Below are 9,480 nucleotides of genomic sequence, written 5' to 3'. Positions count from 1 at the left end.
TTTGTTTTCTCTGTGAAATCCAAAAAGCAATACTTTGTTAAAAAGTTTGAACTCAGCTCAAAACTATAGTTGGGATTTAAAATTAAAAATTTAAACCTCCTTTGGATTATAGTAAAAAAAGTGTGCGATTGGGATTCCTATTGATTGCATCACTATACCGTCCTTTAATTTGCACGAATACATTATAGTAAGTCTGATGAAAAAATTCATATCCTACTGATACCATGCAAAAATAAACATAGAAAAGTTTCAGTCCATTAAACATCTTATGAACACTCTTAAAATTGTACATAGTACTATAATAAATTAGAGAAAATAATAGAAATTATCAGAAAAAGATAAAATATAACACGTTTAGCAGTCCGGGAAACGTTATCACTATGAACTAGATGGCCGGCACATTGCTGTAGGAGAATTGTGTGATAAAATAGTAGATATGAGTAGTAGAAAAAATATCTTATTTACTATATGATTTTCTTTCATGTGCTTGAATATTTTGTACCTTCATCAATTATTCAAAAGTTATAAATGGTTGATTTGTATGGAGTGGCTTTTGGGGAGAAGAGATGCAATTTGCACCCTTGATGAATCATCCAAGGGCTAAAAACAATTGAGGTGTTATGGCTTCATGAGAGAAGAGAGAATTAGCATTAACTATACTTACTGAGAACACTTATTGAGAATGAACTTTATAGATATATAGGATAAGGGAGTAGCTACTCCGATAAGCTCTTTAGAAAGCTACTAAAACGCTTAATATGTAGTATACAATATACTTGATCAATTATTACGAGATATATCCACACTACCACTATCTACTAATCCCTAAATCATATTGCTTACGAGGTATCCATGCACGGTGCACATAACGATTAGCTGATATCCAAAAGGTTACGGTATATCTCTATAGCAATAAAATTAATAAAATAGTAATAAGATGCATGCGTATGTTTTTTCCGTTCGCATGGGATCGATAAAATCAAGCTGCTAACGGAAAGGTTATTTGGTTAACTGCAGTTTATTTATGCAATGAAAGATGATGATTTCATCTATGTGGGTTAACAAATTTTAAAATTCATGTTATTTATGTCCTCTGTACAAAATTCGTTTACTGTCCGAAATTTGTTTATTCGCTGTTTTACACATGTATTTCTAACATGTTTCCGGCCTTTATACTTTTTTTTTCAATCATGTGTTATAAAGGAACATTCAAATTCTTTCATTGAGAGACAGTCATAATATTCAAAATCCTAATAACAAATTTAAATAAGATGCCCGCGCAACTGCGCGGGCTACCTTACTAGTTTACTGAAAGGTGTTTACTACAAATACCAACCGATGCTGTGTAAATTAAATTTGGGAGGCTCCTGGTGCTGTCTAGCTACTCTTGAGTTGTACTAAGAGTTGAGTGATACTCTGACATTATATTATGATCTTAGTAGTCTTTGCTTCTACTAATTGAATAGGCAGAGCTCCTGCCAAGATTTCGTTTTTATAATTGAATAGGTACCATTTGCAAGAACTCGAAGGTTGCTGTTGTTGGAATTAATGAATGGGCCTTAGCCCACTTGAAGATTAATTCTTTGGAAAATCACAAAAGACCACCTCATGGGATGGCATGCATGTGGAGTTTAGTACCACCTTGCTTATTCTAGGAGAGGGGGACCTCCTTGAAAGGTAGGATGCCCTCCTAGCCACTTGAAGCATGTGTGGTGGAGAGAAGAGGGGGAACACGCGCGCGCTCGCTCGCCTCGCCTGGCAGGCGGTGCGTGTGCACGACGTACGCGTCGAATGGTCTGCCAAATTGGTTCCTCACCTTGCTGCAGATGCAGCCTCCTTTTACAGTTTTGTTTTGCTGTAAATTCGGATTCGTTTTTGTTTTGGAAACGTTCCGAAAAAATCCGATGCGTGCAAACGGCGTGGAGTCCGGATAAGTTACGCGCGACTTATCCGGTTCGGTTACGCGCAGTGGAGATCGTGCGGGCGCCCTGATCAAGTGACCCTTCTCTATATAAACCGACCCGCCGTCTTCACGCAACACACGCGAAATCAATCTAGGGTTTGCCTGCTACTTTGTACTGCACCGTCGCTCGTAGATTATTCCATCCCGCTCGCCGGCGTGCACCTGCGATCGGGAGAGCAGGTCTCCGGAACCTTTGCCTTCGACATCCTGCACCGGGAGAAGGCGGCAATAAGGTTTTTGCGAAGCGCTTTGCGAGACTGCTCCCTGTTCGTCCGCGACGGCTCGCCTTCCTCTTCGCTCGCGTGCTGCGTGCCTTCGTAGACGCCTGCGAAAAGTTTCGATCGAGCAGCCGGTCTTCCCGCCACCTCGGTACGTGTTCAATATGTTGCGCATATTTGATCTGTTCATGTTATACTGTGTAGTTTACATGTGTAGATCTAATGATGCGTTCATGCTAGTTTTCATCTGTAATGTCATGATTTATTTATGGAATAGATTAAATCATTATATGCCTATAATCTCAACAATCCAAAAACCTTATTATAGGCACTGTGATTTTACTATGGCTGGTTTTGCCGATGCACTGAGGCCAGATAAATTTACCGGTATGCATTTTAAGAGATGGCAGATCAGGGTCATTCTGTGGCTGACAGCTATGAAATGCTTCTGGGTGAGTATTGGCAAACCTGAAGGAGTTCTTACTATTGAACAGCAGAAGCAATTCGAGGAAGCCACTACTCTCTTTGTGGGATGCATTCTTAGCGTTCTTGGCGATTGTCTGGTCGAGGTGTATATGCATATGACCGACGCTAAGGAGTTGTGGGATGCACTGAATACTAAATTCGGTGCTACTGATGCTAGCAATAATCTGTATATCATGGAGCAGTTTCATGACTACAAGATGGCTGACAACCGTTCTGTAGTCGAACAGGCTCATGAGATACAAACCATGGCTAAGGAACTCGAACTCCTTAAGTGTGTCTTACCCGACAAATTTGTGGCCTGGTGTATTATTGCGAAACTACCTCTATCTTGGAGAAGTTTCCGTACTGCACTCAAACACAAGAGACAAGAATACTCCGTTGAGGGCTTGATACCGTCTCTTGATGTTAAGGAGAAAGCTCAGGAAAAAGATGCCGCGTCTAAGGGCGATGGTGGGCAGTCCAGTGCCAATGTTGTGCACAAGGCCCAGAACAAGAGCAAGGGGAAATACAAAGCTTAGCAGACCACCAACTTCAAGAAGCAGAAGAAGAACAACAACAATCTTAATCAGGATGAGAGGACTTGCTTTGTGTGTGGCCAACTTGGTCATCTGGCTAGGAAGTGTCCACAGCGCAAAGGGATGAAGGCACCTGCAGGGCAGACTTCTAAGTTTGCTAACGTGACCATTGGCAACACTGGAGATGGAAGCGGGTATGGTAATTTACCTACTGTTTTTTCAGTTAATCAGTCTACTAATTGGTGGGTTGATACTGGGGCCAGTGTACATGTTTGTGCTGACATCTCATTGTTTTCTTCTTATCAGGTCGCTCGGGGTTCCACCGTCCTGCATGTTCATGGTGTTGGCACGGTAGATCTGAAGTTTACTTCGGGAAAGATCGTGCAGCTGAAGAACGTGCAGCATGTCCCTTCTATCGACAGGAATCTTGTTAGTGGCTCCCGTCTGACTAGAGACAGATTTAAGTTGGTTTTTGAGTCTAATAAAGTAGTCGTGTCTAAACATGGATATTTTATTGGTAAAGGTTATGAGTGCGGAGGCCTGTTCCGCTTTTCCCTTTCTGATTTCTGCAATAAGTCTATGAACCATATTTGTGGCAGTGTGGATGATGAGGCTAATATTTGGCACTCACGTTTATGTCATATTAATTTTGGCTTGATGTCTCGGCTTTCCAGCATGTGTTTAATTCCTAAGTTTTCCATTGTTAAAGGTTCTAAGTGCCATAGTTATGTGCAATCGAAGCAACCTCGCAAGCCTCACAAGGCTGCCGAGGAAAGAAACTTGGCACCACTAGAACTCCTACATTCAGATTTTTGTGAAATGAATAGGGTGTTGACAAAGGGTGGAAAACGATATTTCATGACGTTGATTGATGATGCTACTAGATTTTGCTATGTGTACTTGTTGAAAACGAAAGACGAGGCTCTAGACTATTTTAAAATTTATAAGGCAGAAGTTGAAAATCAACTTGACAGAAAGATAAAAAGACTTAGGTCTGATAGTGGTGGAGAGTTTTTCTCAAACGAGTTTGACTTATTCTGTGAGGAACATGGCATCATACATGAGAGGACGCCTCCCTATTCTCTTGAGTCTAATGGGATTGCTGAAAGGAAGAACCGTACATTGACTGACTTGGTGAATGCCATGTTGGACACTGCGGGACTACCTAAGGCATGGTGGGGGGAGGCATTGTTGACCTCGAATCATGTGTTAAACAGAGTTCCTAACAGAAATAAGGACAAAACACCATATGAGATATGGATTGGGAGAAAATCATCACTTTCTTACTTGCGCACATGGGGGTGCTTGGCGAAAGTCAATGTACCAATAACAAAGAAGCGCAAACTTGGACCTAAGACTGTGGACTGTGTCTTTCTGGGATATGCTTATCAAAGCATTGCCTATAAATTTTTAATAGTTAAATCTGAGGTACCTGACATGCATGTTGGTACAATTATGGAGTCTCGTGATGCTACCTTCTTTGAGAGCTTTTTCCCAATGAAGAATACACATAGTAGTTCGAGCCAATCATCTGAAATAATTCCTAGTTCAATCACACCACCAGAACAAACTGAACATACACATGAACATGTCACTGAGGAGGATGACAGTGCAGCTCCTCGAAGGAGTAAGAGACAAAGGACGGCTAAGTCTTTTGGTGATGATTTCACTGTGTACCTCGTGGATGACACTCCTAAGTTAATTTCAGAAGCATATGCATCTCCTGATGCAGACTACTGGAAGGAGGCTGTCCGTAGTGAAATGGATTCCATTATCGCTAACGGGACTTGGGAGGAGACAGAGCGACCCTATGGGTGTAAACCTGTGGGATGCAAGTGGGTGTTCAAAAAGAAGCTTAGGCCTGACGGTACTATTGAAAAGTACAAGGCTCGGCTTGTTGCTAAGGGCTATACTCAGAAAGAAGGCGAATATTTCTTTGACACTTAGTCAGAAAGGTACTGTGGAATTGGGGCTTCACTATATTGGGTATCCTGCGGTACTGGAGGGTTATAGTGATTCTAACTGGATCTCTGATGTGGATGAGATCAAAGCCACTAGTGAATATGTCTTCACATTGGGTGGTGGTGTTGTTTCATGGAGGTCTTGCAAACAGACCATTTTGACGAGGTCAACCATGGAAACAGAGCTGACAGCATTGGATACTGCTACTGTTGAGGCAGAATGGCTGCGTGATCTATTAATGGATCGGCCTATTGTTGAAAAACCGGTGCCGGCTATCCTTATGAACTGTGACAATCAAACGGTAATTGTCAAAGTGAATAGTTCTAAGGATAATATGAAATCGTCTAGACATGTGAAACGACGATTGAAGTCTGTCAGGAAATTAAGAAACTCCGGAGTTATAACGTTGGATTACATCCAAACAGCTAGAAACCTAGCAGATCCCTTCACGAAGGGACTATCACGAAATGTGATAGAAAATGCATCGAAGGAGATGGGTTTGAGACCCATGTGAGTTATACTATGGTGGTAACCCAGTCTATGTGATCAGAGATCCCGTAAATTAGATCCTGGGAAGAACAAACCATTAGTAAACTAGAGGAGAGTACCAATACATACCCTCTCCAAGTGAAGATGCATGTACTCTCGTGAGCTGCAAGGCAGGTTGGCTATGCCTTAATGAGTTCTGTTGGCTTTAATTAGCGAAGATGTTGTCCTGCAGAGCATTCTTGAAAGAACTCACCTTTGTGAGCTTGACTGTTGGTCGCAGTCTATGAAGATTTTGGGTGAATCTTCTAGGAAGCTTACTAAAGACCTACGAGTATGACTTATACGCTCCACCCGAGGGGTAGTCTACAGACGGTCTAGTACCAGATAAGACTTTGAGTGAAACTTGCTTGCACAAGACTTGCAATTCAAGGCGTAGTCCATTGTTCAAGTTGTGAGTAAGTGTAGCTTGGAGTTCTAGGTGGATGTTCAACCTTAATCGGTCTCCATCGAACCGCTGGTATATAAACAGTACATTGGAAAAGGCAAATCTCAGTGGGATTTTGAGATTTGGTGGGGGATTGTTGGAATTAATGTATGGGCCTTAGTCCACTCGAAGATTAATTCTTTGGAAAATCACAAAAGCCCACCTCCTGGGATGGCATGCATGTGGAGTTTAGTACCACCTTGCTTATTCTAGGAGAGGGGGACCTCCTTAAAAGAGAGGATGCCCTCCTAGCCACTTGAAGTATGTGTGGTGGAGAGAAGAGGGGGAACACGCGCGCGCTCGCTCGCCTCGCCTGGCAGGGCAGGCGGTGCGCGTGCACGACGTACGTGTCGAATGGTCCGCCAAAATTGGTTCTTCACCTTGCGCAGATGTAGCCTCCTTTTGCAGTTTTGTTTTGCTGCAAATTCGGATTCGTTTTTGTTTTGGAAACGTTCCGAAAAAATCCGGTGCGTGCAAACGGCGTGGAGTCCGGATAAGTTACGCGCGACTTATGCGGGTCGGTTACGCGTAGTGGAGATCGTGCGGGCGCCCTGATCAAGCGACCCTTCTCTATATAAACCGACCCGCCGTCTTCATACAACACACGCGAAATCAATCTAGGGTTTACCTCCTACTCTGTGCTGCGCCGTCGCTCGTAGATTACTCCATCCCGCTCGCCGGCGTGCACTTGCGATCGGGAGAGCAGGTCTCCGGAACCTCTGCCTTCAACGTCCTGCACCGGGAGAAGGCGGCAATAAGGTTTTTGGGAAGCGCTTTGCGCGACTGCTCCCTGTTCGTCCGCGACGGCTCGTCTTCCTCTTCGCTCGCGTGCTACGTGCCTTCGTAGACGCCTGCGAAAAATTTCGATCGAGCAGCCGGTCTTTCCACCACCTCGGTATGTGTTCAATATGTTGTGCATATTTGATCTGTTCATGTTATACTGTGTAGTTTACATCTGTAGATCTAATGATGCGTTCATGCTAGTTTTTATCTGTAATGTCATGATTTATTTATGGAATAGATTAAATTATTATATGCCTATAATCTCAACAGCTGTGGCATGCTGGCAGCTAGCTAGTGTCTGGGCCCATGTTTAATTAGCTCTCTGTAATAACCTACCACGGAGTCATGACGGATGCAGTATATATATTACCAGCAGAAGCAGAATGGGTACTTGAGTACTGGTGTCTAATTGAAGCATCAAATTTCCCTCAGTTTTCAGGGGAAAAAGAAAAGCAGAAGACATACCGGTATATATGTCCACCCTAGCTGGTTAGTTACAGCACAAGCGAAGATATACCAACCACCAAACTAGAAAAAGCACAAGCAAAGTTGTATAAGCTATGAAATTTGATCATCTTGTTCATTACAAATTTGATATATATGTTGCTGCCGTACGGGCTAAGTAAGGGCTTATGAGGCATCGGGAGACAGATATGCCTCGGTGCTCGCTCTACTTCAACTTGCCGCAAAACAGTAGCTCAATGGCTCATCAGGATGGCGGTGTATAGCGGTGAGGAGAAATATTAACGTGCGCTTAGTTATTAGTTGCATATCAATGTACTATAGTAGTTTCTCCCGAAATCTCGTTATAATAGAAATGCTTGCTCAAAAGACGGCCCTTGGAAATTTGGTGTTTTCTACTTGTTTAGACAAGTGGACAAGACTTAGGTCCACACAAGATTTGGAAGATAAACTTTAAATTTTAAAAGTATGTATTTGAAATAAACTTTAAACATGTAACTATCTCAATTAAAATACAACCTGCAAAAACTCAGTAGAATGACTAGTACATAGCTCATAAACAGGCATATGTACAAATTTTGGACAGACAGATGCATTGAGTACCATACCAATGGGCTAGGCATCAATACTAATAGAGCTGTCTTAGGCACTACTACATGATTGATTTTCATGCACGCCTCCTCTTTTTGTTTCCAGACGGTCCGTAAGTTAAACCGCACGGAAAATAAAAGGACCGGTGCCAGTTTATCACCCGCACAGGAAAATCAATTTTCATGTGCGGGCCACTTAACAGACTCGCATACAAAAATAATGCGTGCGGGTCTGTTAAGTGACCTACACACGAAAATAGCTGCCCCCAAAAATAAAGTGGTCCACCCGGCTCCTCCCACCCCACACTTATCCAAATCCCTCCCACACTTCTCCCTCTCCCTGTCGTCCTCGGCGATGGCGGCGCCCTCGGATAGAGCAGCATCAGTGGCGGCACTACGGCCGCGGCATCGGCGACATCATCGGCTACGGCTCCTCCCCCTCCTCCCATCACCCTCTCTCTCTCCCTCGTCCTCGGCGACAGCTATGGCTATGGCGGCGGCGGTTGAATCGGCTACGGCGGCGGCATCGGCAGGAGGCCGGATCCGTGCGTGGGGAGGCCGGATCCGTGGCCGGCCGCCGCGGGGAGGCCGGATCCGTCGCCCACCGCCACGGGGAGGCCGCATCTGTCGCCCGCCTCCGACGGGAAGGCGGCGACGATGGCGGTGGGCTTCGGGAAGGCGGCGACGACGATGGTGATGGCGGCGCCGATGCCGACAAAGTTGATTTTTTATTAGGGTTTGTGGGTGGATTTTGGTTAGGGTTCGTGGGTGGATTTTGATTTTTTTCCTTTTTTATTATTCCGTGCGGTCGGTATAACACGACCGCACGGGTTAATCGATTATCCCGTGTGGTCGGTCCGTCCGCACGTGAAAATGGTGATTTTTCCAGACGACCAGCTGCAGACGGGCCAAACCCCCGCACGGAATAATCGAAACACCCGCATAGAAAAATGGTTGTTGTAGTAGTGAGGTCATATTCAGTTAATCCCCAAGTGGCAAAGATCGAAGGTGATTATTTCCACACATAATGTGGTATGGAATTATTCCCACTCAATTTTCTCCAAACCCCTTTAATTTCCACCAAACCGGACAAGGCCTCAATGGTATGCATTTCTGGCACAACATCGCAATAGGCTCCTCAGAGCAGAGCATGCCCTAATAAATAGGTGGACACATAGGAAGAATTTATCCACGGTACAATCTCTCATGGGTGACTTGCTTCAAAAAAACTAAATTCGCACACAACTCGTAAGTAATTAAGAGTTGTATGGAAGACTTTAAATTTACAGTGGCGGATCATCAGAAAGTTCTTTAGTGATATTATTATGCATCCCCTGCTAATGGTGAGAGTTGAGACTGATGGCCAGCCATGGGTAGAAACTTTGTCTCTACTGAAGCTAATTAATCACCTCACTTTTTTCTGCTCGATGTTGGAGCTTAGGATTGGAAGGTAGCAGAAAACGGCGATGCACCGTACGAAGCATGGTCACCTAATGTTGGAAAGAGCAATGATCAACGCATTGTTCTT

Source organism: Oryza sativa, chromosome 11 (genome assembly GCF_034140825.1).
Source record: "Oryza sativa Japonica Group chromosome 11, ASM3414082v1".
Lineage (NCBI taxonomy): Eukaryota > Viridiplantae > Streptophyta > Magnoliopsida > Poales > Poaceae > Oryza > Oryza sativa.
This window is presented reverse-complemented; position numbering follows the sequence as displayed.